Source organism: Artemia franciscana, chromosome 5 (genome assembly GCF_032884065.1).
Source record: "Artemia franciscana chromosome 5, ASM3288406v1, whole genome shotgun sequence".
In the NCBI taxonomy this organism is placed as follows: Eukaryota; Metazoa; Arthropoda; class Branchiopoda; order Anostraca; family Artemiidae; genus Artemia; species Artemia franciscana.
Genome location: NC_088867.1, coordinates 14,482,126 through 14,500,993, shown reverse-complemented (window position 1 = coordinate 14,500,993; position 18,868 = coordinate 14,482,126). Strand labels below are relative to the sequence as shown.

General features: G+C 36.1%; 1 protein-coding gene across 3 annotated transcripts in view; it reads left to right on the top strand.

Annotated features, from left to right (window-relative positions):
- LOC136027008 (collagen alpha-1(IV) chain-like) overlaps positions 1-18,868 on the top strand; it is a 200,179-nt gene that overhangs the window by 80,174 nt on the left and 101,137 nt on the right. The gene's annotated exons all lie outside the window — the stretch shown is intronic.

Sequence of the window (18,868 nt, the reverse complement as noted above, 5' to 3'; positions counted from 1 at the left end):
TTAGTTTTTTTTAGTTTTTAGTTTTTTTAGTTTTTTACCTTTTTTTAGTTTTTTTAGTTTTTTTAGTTTTTTAGCTTTTTTATTTTTTTTTTTAGTTTTTTGTTTTTTTTGTAGTTTTTGCCTTTTTTTAGTTTTTTTTAGTTTTTTAGCTTTTTTATTAGTTTTTAGTTTTTTTTGTAGTTTTTCCTTTTTTTAGTTTTTTTCTTTTTAGTTTTTTTTGTAGTTTTTACCTTCTTTTTAGTTTTGTTAGTTTTTTTTTTACTTATGTCCTGGTCGTCATTTATACTCCCTGTGTCCCGGTGCTTTGTTGATTGCTAATCGAACATTCCTTTTGTCCTGGTCGCTTTCTCTTTGAGTGTCGTCATTTATTTTTTTCTTTTTTAGTTCTTTTAGTTTTTACCTTTTTTAGTTTTTTTTAGTTTTTTAGATGAAAATTTTTTTTAGTTTTTTCCTTTTTTTCTTTTTAGTTTTTTATTGGTTTTTACCTTTATTTTAGCTTATTTTTCAGTTTTTTCCTTTTTTTTAGTTTTTTTTATTTTTTATTTTTTTTTAGTTTTTTACCTTTTTTTAGTTTTTTAGTTTTTTTAGTTTTTTAGCTTTTTTACTTTTTTTATTAGTTTTTAGTTTTTTTTGTAGTTTTTGCCTTTTTTTAGTTTTTTCAGTTTTTTTTTAGTTTTTTATTGGTTTTTACCTTTATTTTAGCTTATTTTTCAGTTTTTTCCTTTTTTTTAGTTTTTTTTAGTTTTTAGTTTTTTTTAGTTTTTTACCTTTTTTAGTTTTTTAGTTTTTTAGCTTTTTTATTTTTTTTTATTAGTTTTTAGTTTTTTTCGTAGTTTTTGCCTTTTTTTAGTTTTTTTAGTTTTTTAGCTTTTTTTATTAGTTTTTAGTTTTTTTTTTGTAGTTTTTGCCTTTTTTTAGTTTTTTTAGTTTTTTAGCTTTTTTATTTTTTTTATTAGTTTTTAGTTTTTTTTTGTAGTTTTTGCCTTTTTTTAGTTTTTTCAGTTTTGACGTCACCTGATCCAGTTTTTTCAGGTGACGTCACCTGATCCACAGATCCACAGATCCACACACAGACAACTTATTTTTATATATATACTAGCTGTTGGGGTGGCGCTTCGCGCCACCCCAACACCTAGTTGGTGGGGGCGCTTCGCGCCCCCCCCAAGCCCCCCCGCGCGCGTAAGTCGTTACGCGCCATAATAGTTACGCGCCATTGTAGTTGTGTCCCTATGTCCCACCTGTGAATATAGATAGATATATATATATGGTTTTAACTACGTAAAACTTGCGAATATACAACATTCTTTGCTGTCCCATTGTCTTTGCATATAAATAGATTGTCAGGTTTACCGACTCTTGAACATGCAACATATAATGGTCCATGGGAAAACAATCTGTATTCAGATCTATACCTCATGATTCTAATGATTGCCCTTGAGCTTTGTTGATGGTGATTGCTAATCGACCATTCCCTGTCCCGGTGTCCCGGTCGTCATTTACATCCCCCTGTTTCCCCCGGTGTCCCCGTTGTAGTTGTGTCCCTGTGTCCCGGTCGTCATTTATATTCCCTGTGTCCCGGGTCCCGGTCGTCATTTGTATCCCGGTGTCCCGGTCTGTATATACATTCGTTTTTTAGTTTTGTTTTTCTCCTTTATTTTTTTCCTTTTTTTTTCTTTTTTAGCTTATTTAGATTTTTAGATTTTTTAGTTTTTTTATTAGTTTTTAGTTTTTTTTTCTTTTTAGTTTTTTTGTCCCGGTCGTCATTTATATCCCCCTGTTTCCCCCGGTGTCCCCGTTGTAGTTGTGTCCCTGTGTCCGGTCGTCATTTATATTCCCTGTGTCCCGGTCGTCATTTGTATCCCGGTGTACCGGAGTTGTGTCCCTGTGTCCCGGTCGTCATTTATATTCCCTGTGTCCCGGGTCCCGGTCGTCATTTGTATCCCGGTGTCCCGGTCTGTATATACATTCGTTTTTTAGTTTTGTTTTTCTCCTTTATTTTTTTCCTTTTTTTTTCTTTTTTAGCTTATTTAGATTTTTAGATTTTTTAGTTTTTTTATTAGTTTTTAGTTTTTTTTTCTTTTTAGTTTTTTTGTCCCGGTCGTCATTTATATCCCCCTGTTTCCCCGGGTCGTCATTTATACTCCCTGTGTCCCGGTGCTTTGTTGATTGCTAATCGAACATTCCTTTTGTCCTGGTCGCTTTCTCTTTGAGTGTCGTCATTTATTTTTTTCTTTTTTAGTTCTTTTAGTTTTTACCTTTTTTAGTTTTTTTTAGTTTTTAGTTTTTTTAGTTTTTTACCTTTTTTTAGTTTTTTTAGTTTTTTTTAGTTTTTTAGCTTTTTTATTTTTTTTATTAGTTTTTAGTTTTTTTGTAGTTTTTGCCTTTTTTTTTAGTTTTTTTTAGTTTTTTAGCTTTTTTATTAGTTTTTAGTTTTTTTTGTAGTTTTTGCCTTTTTTTAGTTTTTTTAGTTTTTTAGCTTTTTTATTTTTTTTATTAGTTTTTAGTTTTTTTTGTAGTTTTTGCCTTTTTTTTCTCTTTGAGTGTCGTCATTTATTAGTTTTTTCCTTTTTTTTTTAGTTTTTTATTGGTTTTTACCTTTATTTTAGCTTATTTTTCAGTTTTTTTCCTTTTTTTTAGTTTTTTTTATTTTTTATTTTTTTTTAGTTTTTTACCTTTTTTTATTTTTTTAGTTTTTTAGCTTTTTTACTTTTTTTATTAGTTTTTAGTTTTTTTTGTAGTTTTTGCCTTTTTTTAGTTTTTTCAGTTTTTTTTTTAGTTTTTTATTGGTTTTTACCTTTATAGTTTTTTTAGTTTTTTAGCTTTTTTATTTTTTTTATTAGTTTTTAGTTTTTTTGTAGTTTTTGCCTTTTTTTAGTTTTTTCAGTTTTGACGTCACCTGATCCAGTTTTTTCAGGTGACGTCACCTGACACATCCATCCATCCATCCATCCACAGACAACTTATTTTTATATATATAGATAGATAGAAGATAAGTTGTCTGTCTGTGTGTCTGTCTGTCAGGTGACGTCATGTTTCTGTGTCGACTGACGTCATGAAGTTAGTTGTCGTCATTTTTGCTATGACGGTGACGTCATTAACGGTATTTAAGACATTTGTTCACGGAAAAATGTTTAATTGTAAAATGACTGAAGAACCTACAATGGCAACAGCCGAGGAAGCTGCTCAAAGAGTTTATGCCAAAAAACTTGCTGCTGATAGAGAAAGTAAGAAAAGAAAGCGTTCCGAGGAATCACAAGAACAGCAAGAAAACAGGCTTGCTGCTGATAGAGAAAGTAAGAAAAGAAAGCGTGCTGGGGAATCACAAGAACAGCAAGAAAACAGGCTTGCGGCTAAAGAACGCAAAACCGCGCAGTTAGATGAAAATCCACCTGGACAGCGAGAGTCGAAACATATCAAAACTGAAAATGATAGCGATGATGATTGGGTTTGGGATTTTGACTTGGATAAGGTCATCAATGCCTACCAGATTTAAGTTAAAAAAACAAAGGTTCGTCGATATGTACTTCATAGTGACGCTGAAAAATAAAGAAGAAAAAGAAAACTGAAAAAAGAAAAAAGGTAAAAAACTAAAAAAAAACTAAAAGAAAAAACACTCAAAGAGAAATTACAGACCGGGACACAAATGACGACCGAGACAGAGGGAATATAAGTGACGACCGGGAACCTCAAAGAGAAATTACAGACTGGGACACCCGGACACAAATCACGACCGGGACACAGGGAATATAAATGACGACCGGGACACAGGGACACAACTACAACAGGGACGCCGGGGGCACAGGCGGGATATATAAATGACGACCAGGACACAGGGATTGTTCGAATAGAAATTACAGACCGGGACACCGGGACACAAATGACGACCGGGACACCGGGACACAGGGAATATAAATGACGACCGGGACACTCAAAGAGAAATTACAAACTGGGACACCGGGACACAAATGACTACCGGACACAGGGAATATAAATGACGACCGGGGACACAGGGACACATCATTAGAATAATGAGGTATAGATCTGAATACGGATTGTTTTTCCCATGGACAATTATATGTTGCATGTTCAAGAGTCAGTAAACCTGACAATCTATTTATAGGCACAGACAATGGGACAGCGAAGAATGTTGTATAAGAGTTAAAAACATATATTTATATCTATCTCTATTCACAGGTGGGACACAGGGACACAACTACAATGGCGCGTAACTAATATGGCGCGTAACGACTTGCGCGCGCGGGGGGCTTGGGGGGGCGCGAAGCGCCCCACCAACTAGGTGTTGGGGTGGCGCGAAGCGCCACCCCAACTGCTAGTATATATATATATATATATACTAGCTGTTGGGGTGGCGCTTCACGCCACCCCAACACCTAGTTGGGTGGACGCTTCGCGCCCCCCCAAGCCCCCCCGCGCGCGTAAGTCGTTACGCGCCATATTAGTTACGCGCCATTGTAGTTGTGTCCCTGTGTCCCACCTGTGAATATAGATAGATTTATATATGTGTTTCAAACTACGTAAAAATTGCGAATATACAACATTCTTGGCTTTCCCATTGTCTGTGCATATACAAAGCCGTATGTACTAATAATGACGTCACATGCAAACGCTCTTTTTACAAACAAACAAACATGCATACACACAACTCGTTTTTATATAGATAGATAGACGTCATGTTTGTGTGTCGACTGAAGTCATGTTTGTCGACTGACGAAATTACAGACCGGGACATTGGGACACAAATGACGACCGGGACATAGGGAATATAAATGACGACCGGGACACTCAAAGAGAAAGCGACCGGGACACAAGGAATGTTCGATAGCAATCACCATCAACAAAGCACCGGGATACAAATGACGACCGGGACACAGGGAATATAAATGACGACCAGGACACTCAAAGAGAAATTACAGACTGGGAAACTGGAACACAAATGACAACCGGGACAAAAATGACGACCGGGACACCGGGACATCTATATATATATATATATAAATAAATTGTTTGTCTGTGTGTCTGTCTACTGACGTCATGTTTGTGTGTCGACTGACGTCATGTTTGTCAACTGACGTATCTATCTATCTATATAAAAATAAGTTGTCTGTGTGTCTGTTGAGTGACGTCATGTTTGTGTGTCGACTGACGTCATGTTTGTCGACTGACGAAATTACAGACCGGGACATCGGGACACAAATGACGACCGGGCCATAGGGAATATAAATGACGACCGGGACACTCATAGAGAAAGCGACCGGGACACAAGAAATCTTCGGTTAGAAATCACCATCAACAAAGCACCGGGACACAAATGACGACCGGGACACAGGGAATATAAATGACGACCAGGACACTCAAAGAGAAATTACAGACCGGGACACAGGAACACAAATGACGAAGGGGACAAAAATGACGACCAGGACACCGGGACATAGGGAATATAAATGACGACCGCGACATTCAAAGAGAAATTACAGACTGGGACACCGGGACACAAATGACGACCGGGACACAGGGAAACAACTACAACGGGGACGCCGGGGGGCACAGGGGGATATATGCACAGACAATGGGACAGCCAAGATATTGTACATTCGCAAGTTTTACATAGTTAAATATATATATATATATATATATATATATATATATATATATATATATATATATATATATATATATATATATATATATATATATATATATATATATATATATATATATATATATATATATATATATATATATATATATATATATATATATATATATATCTTCTATATATATAAAAATAAGTTGTCTGTGGATGGATGGATGGATGTGTCAGGTGACGTCACCTGAAAAAACTGGATCAGGTGACGTCAAAACTGAAAAAACTAAAAAAAGGCAAAAACTACAAAAAAAACTAAAAACTAATAAAAAAAATAAAAAAGCTAAAAAACTAAAAAAACTATAAAGGTAAAAACCAATAAAAAACTAAAAAAAAAACTGAAAAAACTAAAAAAAGGCAAAAACTACAAAAAAAACTAAAAACTAATAAAAAAAGTAAAAAAGCTAAAAAACTAAAAAAACTAAAAAAAGGTAAAAAACTAAAAAAAATAAAAAATAAAAAAAACTAAAAAAAAGGAAAAAACTGAAAAATAAGCTAAAATAAAGGTAAAAACCAATAAAAAACTAAAAAAAAAAGGAAAAAACTAATAAATGACGACACTCAAAGAGAAAAAAAAGGCAAAAACTACAAAAAAAACTAAAAACTAATAAAAAAAATAAAAAAGCTAAAAAACTAAAAAAACTAAAAAAAGGCAAAAACTACAAAAAAAACTAAAAACTAATAAAAAAGCTAAAAAACTAAAAAAACTAAAAAAAAGGCAAAAACTACAAAAAAACTAAAAACTAATAAAAAAAATAAAAAAGCTAAAAAACTAAAAAAAACTAAAAAAACTAAAAAAAGGTAAAAAACTAAAAAAACTAAAAACTAAAAAAAAACTAAAAAAGGTAAAAACTAAAAGAACTAAAAAAGAAAAAAATAAATGACGACACTCAAAGAGAAAGCGACCAGGACAAAAGGAATGTTCGATTAGCAATCAACAAAGCACCGGGACACAGGGAGTATAAATGACGACCCGGGGGAAACAGGGGGATATAAATGACGACCGGGACAAAAAAACTAAAAAGAAAAAAAAACTAAAAACTAATAAAAAAACTAAAAAATCTAAAAATCTAAATAAGCTAAAAAAGAAAAAAAAAGGAAAAAAATAAAGGAGAAAAACAAAACTAAAAAACGAATGTATATACAGACCGGGACACCGGGATACAAATGACGACCGGGACCCGGGACACAGGGAATATAAATGACGACCGGGACACAGGGACACAACTCCGGTACACCGGGATACAAATGACGACCGGGACACATGGAATATAAATGACGACCGGGACACAGGGACACAACTACAACGGGGACACCGGGGGAAACAGGGGGATATAAATGACGACCGGGACAAAAAAACTAAAAAGAAAAAAAAACTAAAAACTAATAAAAAAACTAAAAAATCTAAAAATCTAAATAAGCTAAAAAAGAAAAAAAAAAGGAAAAAAATAAAGGAGAAAAACAAAACTAAAAAACGAATGTATATACAGACCGGGACACCGGGATACAAATGACGACCGGGACCCGGGACACAGGGAATATAAATGACGACCGGGACACAGGGACACAACTACAACGGGGACACCGGGGGAAACAGGGGGATGTAAATGACGACCGGGACACCGGGACAGGGAATGGTCGATTAGCAATCACCATCAACAAAGCTCAAGGGCAATCATTAGAATCATGAGGTATAGATCTGAATACAGATTGTTTTCCCATGGACCATTATATGTTGCATGTTCAAGAGTCGGTAAACCTGACAATCTATTTATATGCAAAGACAATGGGACAGCAAAGAATGTTGTATATTCGCAAGTTTTACGTAGTTAAAACCATATATATATATCTATCTATATTCACAGGTGGGACATAGGGACACAACTACAATGGCGCGTAACTATTATGGCGCGTAACGACTTACGCGCGCGGGGGGGCTTGGGGGGGGGGCGAAGCGCCCCCACCAACTAGGTGTTGGGGTGGCGCGAAGCGCCACCCCAACAGCTAGTATATATATAAATAAGTTGTCTGTCTGTGTGTCTGTCTGTCTGTTAGGTGACGTCATGTTTCTGTGTCGACTAACGTCATGAAGTTAGTTGTCGTCATTTTTGCTATGACGGTGACGTCATTAAAGATATTTAAGACATATATGTTCACGTAGAAATCTATTAATGTTTAAGTTTAAAATAACTGATGAACTTACAATGGCAAAAGCCGATGAAGATGCTCAAAAAGTCTATGCCAAAAAACTTGCTGCTGATAGAGAAAGTCAGAAAAGAAAGCGTGCCGAGGAATCAAAAGAACAGCAAGGAAATGAATGCTTGCCTGAAAAATTCTAATTTATGGGCACACGTAAAAATATTAAAATTAACTACAAATATGCGTGTCCGATTGCAAAACGATGACTCTGGTCAAACATTTTCAGATCAATTGCTGGCAATTGGAAACGGAAAGCTCCCAGTAGACTCAATTTCAGGACGTATACAACTACCTGCTGATTTCTGTAATTTAGTGACGTCCAATTGTTTTGACCAAGATTCGAGACCAGGCAGTCCTTTACAAGTCAGTCGACACAGTTTTGGAACCAAATGAAGCGGTTAATTATCCATCTGAATTTTTAAATTCCATAGATCTTTCAGGGTTTCCACCACACGTGCTACAACTAAAAATAGGCGTACCAATAATACTTTTAAGAAATATCAACCCACCAAAGATTTGCAATGGCACGCGACTTGCCGTAAAAAAAACAATGGAAAACCTAATAGAGGCCACAATCTTGACAGGGCCTTTTGAGGGTGAGGCTGTTCTTATTCCTCGCATTCCCATGATTCCAACGGATCTGCCTTTTCAATTTAAAAGATTGCAGTTCCCAATTCGATTAGCATTTGCAATCACCATTAACAAAGCTCAAGGTCAATCATTAGAAAAATGTGGTATAGATCTTAATACTGATTGTTTTTCCCATGGACAATTGTACGTTGCATGTTCGAGGGTCGGTAAACCTGACAATCTATTTATATGCAGCGACAATTGGACAGCGAAGAATGTTGTATACTCGCAAGTTTTACGCAGTTAATTTGTATTTTATCTATCTATCTATCTATCTATATAAAAACGAGCTGTGTGTATGCATGTTTGTTTGTTTGTAAAAAGAGCGTTTGCATATGACGTCATTACTAGTACATACGGCTTTGTGTATGCACAGACAATGGGAAAGCCAAGAATGTTGTATATTCGCAAGACTCCGGTCAAACATTTTCAGATCAATTGCTGGCAATTGGAAACGGAAAGCTCCCAGTAGACTCAATTTCAGGACGTATACAACTACCTGCTGATTTCTGTAATTTAGTGACGTCCAAAAATGAATTGATTGAAAAAGTATTTCCGAATATTCTAAAAAATTATAAAAATAATAAATGGCTAAGTGAAAGAGCGATTCTCGCACCCAAAAATATAGACGTCCACGAAATCAACAATATTGTTTTGACCAAGATTCGAGACGAGGCAGTCCTTTACAAGTCAGTCGACACAGTTTTGGAACCAAATGAAGCGGTTAATTATCCATCTGAATTTTTAAATTCCATAGATCCTTCAGGGTTTCCACCACACGTGCTACAACTAAAAATATGCGTACCAATAATACTTTTAAGAAATATCAACCCACCAAAGCTTTGCAATGGCACGCGACTTGCCGTAAAAAAAAACAATGGAAAACCTAATAGAGGCCACAATCTTGACAGGGCCTTCTGAGGGTGAGGCTATTCTTATTCCTCGCATTCCCATGATTCCAACGGATCTGCCTTTTCAATTTAAAAGATTGCAATTCCCAATTCGATTAGCATTTGCAATCACCATTAACAAAGCTCAAGGTCAATCATTAGAATATGTGGTTTAGATCTTAATACTGATTGTTTTTCCCATGGACAATTGTACGTTGCATGTTCGAGGGTCGGTAAACCTGACAATCTATTTATATGCAGCGACAATTGGACAGCGAAGAATGTTGTATATTCGCAAGTTTTACGCAGTTAATTTGTATTGTATCTATCTATCTATCTATCTATATAAAAACGAGTTGTGTGTATGCATGTTTGTTTGTTTGTAAAAAGAGCGTTTGCATGTGACGTCATTATTAGTACATACGGCTTTGTATATGCACAGACAATGGGAAAGCCAAGAATGTTGTATATTCGCAATTTTTACGTAGTTTGAAACACATATATAAATCTATCTATATTCACAGGTGGGACACAGGGACACAACTACAATGGCGCGTAACTAATATGGCGCGTAACGACTTACGCGCGCGGGGGGGCTTGGGGGGCGCGAAGCGTCCACCCAACTAGGTGTTGGGGTGGCGTGAAGCGCCACCCCAACAGCTAGTATATATATATATATATATATATATACTAGCAGTTGGGGTGGCGCTTCGCGCCACCCCAACACCTAGTTGGTGGGGCGCTTCGCGCCCCCCCAAGCCCCCCCGCGCGCGTAAGTCGTTACGCACCATATTAGTTATGCGCCATTGTAGTTGTGTCCCTGTGTCCCACCTGTGAATATAGATAGATTTATATATGTGTTTCAATCTACGTAAAAATTGCGAATAAACAACATTCTTGGCTTTCCCATTGTCTGTGCATATACAAAGCCGTATGTACTAATAATGACGTCACATGCAAACGCTCTTTTTACAAACAAACAAACATGCATACACACAACTCGTTTTTATATAGATAGATAGATAGATAGATACAATACAAATTAACTGCGTAAAACTTGCGAATATACAACATTCTTCGCTGTCCAATTGTCGCTGCATATAAATAGATTGTCAGGTTTACCGACCCTCGAACATGCAACGTACAATTGTCCATGGGAAAAACAATCAGTACTAAGATCTATACCACATTTTTCTAATGATTGACCTTGAGCTTTGTTAATGGTGATTGCAAATACTAATCGAATTGGGAATTGCAATCTTTAAAATTGAAAAAGCAGATCCGTTGGAATCATGGGAATGCGAGGAATAAGAACAGCCTCACCCTCATAAGGCCCTGTCAAGATTGTGGCCTCTATTAGGTTTTCCATTGTTTTTTTTATGGCAAGTCGCGTGCCATTGCAAAGCTTTGGTGGGTTGATATTTCTTAAAAGTATTATTGGTACGCCTATTTTTAGTTGTAGCACGTGTGGTGGAAACCCTGAAGGATCTATGGAATTTAAAAATTCAGATGGATAATTAACCGCTTCATTTGGTTCCAAAACTGTGTCGACTGACTTGTAAAGGACTGCCTGGTCTTGAATCTTGGTCAAAACAATATTGTTGATTTCGTGGACGTCTATATTTTTGGGTGCGAGAATCGCTCTTTCACTTAGCCATTTATTATTTTTATAATTTTTTAGAATATTCGGAAATACTTTTTCAATCAATTCATTTTTGGACGTCACTAAATTACAGAAATCAGCAGGTAGTTGTATACGTCCTGAAATTGAGTCTACTGTTTGACCAGAGTCATCGTTTTGCAATCGGACACGCATATTTGTAGTTAATTTTGATATTTTTACGTGTGCCCATAAATTAGAATTTTTTAGGCAAGCATTCATTTCGTCTGCAGGAGTTAAACTACGTAAAAATTGCGAATATACAACATTCTTGGCTTTCCCATTGTCTCTGCATATACAAAGCCGTATGTACTAATAATGACATCATATGCAAACGCTCTTTTTACAAACAAACAAACATGCATACACACAACTCGTTTTTATATAGATAGATAGATAGATAGATACAATACAAATTAACTGCGTAAAACTTGCGAATATACAACATTCTTCGCTGTCCAATTGTCGCTGCATATAAATAGATTGTTAGGTTTACCGACCCTCGAACATGCAACGTACAATTGTCCATGGGAAAAACAATCAGTATTAAGATCTATACCACATTTTTCTAATGATTGACCTTGAGCTTTGTTAATGGTGATTGCAAATACTAATCGAATTGGGAATTGCAATCTTTAAAATTGAAAAAGCAGATCCGTTGGAATCATGGGAATGCGAGGAATAAGAACAGCCTCACCCTCATAAGGCCCTGTCAAGATTGTGGCCTCTATTAGGTTTTCCATTGTTTTTTTTATGGCAAGTCGCGTGCCATTGCAAAGCTTTGGTGGGTTGATATTTCTTAAAAGTATTATTGGTACGCCTATTTTTAGTTGTAGCACGTGTGGTGGAAACCCTGAAAGATCTATGGAATTTAAAAATTCAGATGGATAATTAACCGCTTCATTTGGTTCCAAAACTGTGTCGACTGACTTGTAAAGGACTGCCTGGTCTCGAATCTTGGTCAAAACAATATTGTTGATTTCGTGGACGTCTATATTTTTGGGTGCGAGAATCGCTCTTTCACTTAGCCATTTATTATTTTTATAATTTTTTAGAATATTCGGAAATACTTTTTCAATCAATTCATTTTTGGACGTCACTAAATTACAGAAATCAGCAGGTAGTTGTATACGTCCTGAAATTGAGTCTACTGGGAGCTTTCCGTTTCCAATTGTCAGCAATTGATCTGAAAATGTTTGACCAGAGTCATCGTTTTGCAATCGGACACGCATATTTGTAGTTAATTTTAATATTTTTACGTGTGCCCATAAATTAGAATTTTTTCTGGCAAGCATTCATTCGTCTTCAATGGCTCTGGTGGTGCAGCCAATAAAGGAAGTTTAAATTTTCCTGAGGCGCAACACATTCCCATTGTTTCACCATTGAATTTCAAGGCCTTGCAATAGGGACAAATTTTAGACATTGTCCCGATTTGAACACATCTACTCAAGCTATAATCATCGACTGGGTTGTACCTGAATGCCAGGCGATAACTTTCAGGTTGCTCTGATTCCTCGGCACGCTTTCTTTTCTTACTTTCTCTATCAGCAGCAAGCCTGATTTCTTGCTGTTCTTGTGATTCCTCGGCACGCTTTCTTTTCTTACTTTCTCTATCAGCAGCAAGCCTGATTTCTTGCTGTTCTTGTAATTCCTCGGCACGCCTTCTTTTTTCACTTTCTCTTTTAGCAGCAAGTCTGCTTCCGCGTTGCTCTGGTAGTTCCTCGGCACGCTTTCTGTTCTTTTTTTCTCTATCAGCCTCAAGCCTGTTTTCTTGCTGTTCTTTTGATTCCTCGGCACGCTTTCTGTTCTTTCTTTCTCTATCAGCCTCAAGCCTGTTTCCTTGCTGTTCTTTTGATTCCTCGGCACGCTTTCTTTTCTGACTTTCTCTATCAGCAGCAAGTTTTTTGGCATAGACTCTTTGAGCATCTTCATCGGCTTTTGCCATGGTAAGTTCATCAGTCATTGTAAACTTAAACATTAATAGATTTCTACGTGAACATATGTCTTAAATATCTTGAATGACGTCACCGACAAAGCAAAAATGACGACAACTAATTTCATGACGTCAGTCAACAAAGAAACATGACGTCACCTGATCCACAGACAGACACACAGACAGACAACTTATTTTTATATATATAGATATATATATATATACATATATATATATATATATATATATATATATATATATATATATATATATATATATATATATATATATATCTATATTCAAAGGTGGGACACAGGGACACAACTGCAATGGCGCGTAACTAATATGGCACGTAACGACTTACGCGCGCGGGTGGGCTTGGGGGGGGGGGCGAAGCGCCCCCACCAACTAGGTGTTGGGGTGGCGCGAAGCGCCACCCCAACAGCTAGTATATATATAAAAATAAGTTCTCTGTCTGTCTATCTGTCTGTCCGCATATGACGTCTGAATTATTTCATCATATACCAATTCAAAAACGAAAGTATTCATGCCGATGTAGCTGAGTTGGTAACGCGTTATGTTCCAGGTTCGAGAGGTTCCAGGTTCAAACCTTGACTTTAGTATTAATACAAAAGAAGAAAAAAACTAAAAAAGGTAAAAACAACAAAAAAAACTAAAAAGAAAAAAAACTGAAAAACTAAAAAAGCTAAAAAAAGGTAAAAAACTAAAAACTAAAAAAGAAAAAAACTAAAAAAACTAAAAAAATGGTAAAAACTACAAAAAAAAAAAACTAATAAAAAAACTAAAAAAGGCTAAAAAACTAAAAAAAAAACTAAAAAAAAGGTAAAAAACTAAAAAAACCAAAAACTAAAAAATAAATAAAACTAAAAAAGGCTCTCTCGAAAGGCTCCATGGCCAGGGATACAAGGGGGATAAGAAAAAAATTATTATACAAGCAATAAATTCTATATAGGCAATCACATATAGCAGTTTACAGGCAATATATTTATGGGGGATACAATATAAGCAACAACTAGAAAGAGAAAAAAAAACATAGAGAACATACCTGAGGCCTGGGAGCAAAGTGCAGAGAGGAAAAGCACACACCACTAACAAAACACAGCGGCCATCAACTCCTCAGAGGAAAAAAATTAATCTATTTGATTCTTTATTAAAGAATCCTGTTGACAAGAAATGTGGGGATTGAAATCTGATCGAATAGTAGGGTAGGTGGAATGTAGATATTATTTGAAGAGGCTATATGGAGCTGAATCAGAAATAAACATAGGAGTTTTTGAAGATTTGAAGAGATTTTGGAAGATTGCCGTGAAGTTGGTCAGAGACAAAAGAAGCACAAGAAATAATGTAAATAGACCGTAGACTTAAGAGCTGTGTTGGTGAAGAACGGTTGGTTTCCATAACCAGACGCCGTGCTTTATTATACATGACGGAAAGTGACCGCAGCGTAGACGGAAAAATAGACATCCATACAATGGGGCAATAAGAAACCTATGACTGGACAAGACAGAAAAATAAGAAGTTTCAGAATAGATCCAGGAAATGTGTATTTAAGTTTTCGAATGATACCCAAATTCCGTGAGACCTTAACTCTAATCATGGCTACATGGTTTCTGAATGAAAGGTTCTCATCAAGCAGGATACCAAGAAATCAGACCACCCGATTCTCTGGTCTACACAAGGAGCCTTGTGACACATGAAGGTGCGTAATCTGAGGGAAAGCTATACCATTTCGAGAAAAAATAAGAAAATGTGACTTACCAGCATTCAAGATCAAGTAATTGGCATTAAACCATGACATAACTCTCTCGAATAATGCCACAAAGTTAGACTTGATATCAAATTCCGTCTTCCCAAGGGTCCCAAGAGTGGTATCATCAGCAAAAGCAACAAGAAAATCTTCATGAGAGGAAGTATTGGAACACGACTGAGCATCAGGCTGACACAGCTTGCAACATGCCAGAGACCTGGTGTTTTTTTACAGCCGAAATCAGATCATTAGCATAAATCAAAAATAAAATGGGCCCAAGAACAGATCCCTATGGGACGCCATAATATACTTCAAAGGGCTCCGGAAAAGCAGATCAATTGGAATAAGCCTACCAGAAAGATATGAATCAAACCAAGAATAAGCGTTTGATCTTATACCAATATGTGATAGTTTCCAAAGAAGAATCCGATGAGTCAAGGAATTAAAAGCTTTACGAACATCCAAAAATAAAGCTGCCGGGATATGACCAGACTCTATTGCCGAATGAATGAAATTCGATAAAGCTGCGCAAGCCTGCTCCGTAGAGTGACTCGCTCGGAATCCAAACTAGAAATCATGCGAAAAATCCTTTGCATCCAGAAAACTAAGGAGCCTGGATAGCATAGCCTTCTCAAAAATTTTGCTGAAAATAAATAGGGGAGAAATTGGCCTATAATTAGCAGCATCACTCCGAGAACCACCTTTATAGAGTACTATAACCTTAGAGAGATTCAGGAAAAATACCTTTCTCGAAAGACAGATTGACGAGCTTAGTCAGTGGTGACAGAATAGCAGGCAGAATGGCACGGATAACCCTTGTAGGAATTTTGTCTGGTCCTGAAGAGGATGATCCTTTAAGAGCATTCACAATACGAGCTACCTCAAATTCAGAAACAGAATTCAAGACCATCGACTTCAAACATGAGGGTCCAAGAAAGGCTCTGAAATCGCAACGAGAAGTTGCTGAGCTTGCAGAGGAAGCAGTTACCTTTCCTATATTAGCAAAATAAAAGGTAAACTCTAGCTGAACATCTACATCTCCTTGGACGGTTTTACCATTGATTTTCAGCATTGATGGAACTGAAGTCAGAATAGGTCTAAGAACTGAATTAATTAAATACCATGTTTTCCTTACATCCTTCCCACATTCAGAAAATTTCCTATGATAATACTGAGACTTTTCCTTCCGACACAGCGAAGTAAATATATTCCTATAGGCCTTGAATTGTTCTTGATGAGCTAAAGATGGTGAAAAAAGCTTGTAAAGCTTCCAAAAATACGTTTTCCTTTTCCAGCTTTTATAGAGACCTGGAGTCATCCATGGATTCGGTGGTGCTATCCTTTTCGAAGTATGGGGCACTGAACCCCGATTGCAAATTTCCAGAATTCCTTCTTTAACTAAATCATAAAAGGAATCAAAAGAGTGGTTAAAATCTGAATCAGAAACCAAATTACCCCATGATACATCAGCCAGACGAGAATTAAGTAGACTTAGCTCAGTATCACCATAACGGAAAAATGGAAGATTAGATGGTGATGCTATACACTGCGCTTGACCAGCACTCTCATATCGGGAAATAGCAGGAAAATGATCAGAAATATCACTAACCAGCACCAAATTATCTAAGACATCTAGTGACGAGAAAATATTATCGATAAGCGACGCTTGTGTTTCTGTAACTCGGGTTGGTATACAAACTGAAGGTAGAGTTCCCGAAGAGAGCATCATTGACAAACAATCAATAGTTGAAGTCGAATTTTGATCCAGCAGGTTGATGTTAAAATCACCCATAAGGATTAGTTCATAGGGATGTCCAAAACTTCTTCTAGAATTTTCAAAAACGAAGGAATAGATCCACTGGGGGACCTATAAACCAAACCCACAACTAAATACTTAGGCATTGATTTAATCTCAATAAATAGGGATGCAAAGATTCCTTCCTTATTTCTCCTCAAATTATTTCGGACATTATATGCAAGACGATCGGCAATATAAAGCATAAGGCCGCCTCTCGCCATCTGTTTCTTATTCTGCCTCTCCATCCTATATCCTGGAATATCTAGAAGGATATCGTTTTTTGAATCCAGGAAAGTTTCACATAATCCTATAACACCAGGAGTTCCATCACTAACGATCCGTTTCAGCACATCAAAAGACGAGTCTCTGAATGTTAAGATGAAACACAGAGAAAATATCATCTCGTTTAGAGGAGGCAGAACCATTTAATTGCGAAACATACTTACTTTTAAAAGCCAAATTAGAATCATTATTCATCTGATTTCTACGACCAATTGAATTATTAATAATATTTTCAATATATAAAGGATTATTTTGTAAATCAAGTAAACGATCCCACAAAGAGTTGATACCAGCCTGGCCGCTACTCATGGTGGATGGCAGTTCCGCCCCACGACCGAGCCCACCAGACCACAGGTATAAGAAAAAAATATAAGGAAAGAAGAGTAAAAAATAATATAATCAAGGTATGGATAAATAATGATAATAAAATCAAGGTAAGAATAAATAAGAAAAAACAGGGAAAGAAAAGAAAAAAGAAACAAGGAAAAACTAAGAAATAAACAAATAATCAGCACTGGTAATATAAACCATTCATTCATAAACATAATAATATCACCCAAACCATTATCATTCATTGACCTCACGCCAAGGAGTACTCCTCCCCCATGCCTCTCCCACTGAAAAGTAAAAGGCACTAAAACTCACAGTAAATGGGTTTGTTCTAATATTATACTGTTGGTGCAAAAAAAAAACAAACAAATAGCAATACAATAAAAAAGACACAATATTTGTTGTAGCAGAAGATACCATTATATAAGTCACTATTACTATTTTTATTGCATCGGACCAAACTAACTCAACAAATAATTCAAGCAATACTTTTTTCTTATCAAAACACAAAAAGTGTCCGGATTTCCGCAAACTCACTAAACAAAAAAAAGAAATAAAATATTCAGTCATGTAATCCAGTCCATAGCATTGCCCCGGCCATTTCCTTGCCTTAGCTGTCGTTGCGTTTGAATCAGGCTAATAATATCTGGTGGGATTTCATCAAACAAAAACATTTCCACTGGCCCTTCCTTAAGGCGATGAATACATAGAGATGGTGGTATGGATCTCGCAATAAAAAAAACCTGTTTTTTCACGAATACTGGTTCGGATAGCTAAAAGTTTTTTTTCGAACTTCTTGAACAGACGGGGTAGAATCATCGGATAAAAAAATATTCTGATTGCCCATGATAGTTTTTCCACGAAGATTTCGAGCCTGTTTTAGAACTGGCACTGTCAGCTCCCTGTTCTCCATGATAACCTTTATCAGCTTTTTTTTTCGGCTCAACATCAGCTATCGTGTATTTGGGTACCTCATTGATTCCAAGGCATGACGAAAAATTATACTGTCGAAAATCACCTTAGCGCTTACAGTATCAATCGCTGTCACGTTCCATACTAGAATATTTTTATCAGTTTCTTTACTTTCCAGCTTCATCATTGTATGCCTTAGGCTAGATAACTGCGATTTCAGTAAAGAATCTTCATCAACCAGCTCAGAAATGTGGTTCTTCAAATCATTGGTTTCTACCTCAAGGCTACCTCAAGGCACTTTAGGCTTAATACCTTCCACCTCCAATTTCGATTCCAACACAGATTCTTCGATCTTAGAAATCCTTTGATATAATCCTTTAAAAGTAACATTCAGCTCATCTAACGTAGTTGAATTTTCTTTAACAGTCGGTAAAACTATACTCAAACTATCAGCTAGTAATTTCAATGAGATTCCTTCCATAGGACTGGATGTGAGAAAAAACTCGTCAGATTTTTCCTTGTTCCTCTTTCCTCCCATTATACAAAATAGTAATTGAACTCCAAGAAAAAATAGACTGTAGAAATATACTACCATATAAAACTCCTTTAATTACTCACTTTGCGTAATATTGGCATCTGAGTCTATTCAAAAAAATTTCGACAGCAAATTAACCTTGCTGAACACTAAATGAACGGTCCGACGCACAGTAGAAGTATTTACCTCGAATGCATTCTTGTTTTATCAAAACTTTGTGAGAGTAAATCCGGTTTAAGATGTTCACTGAATGAATGCTATATGTG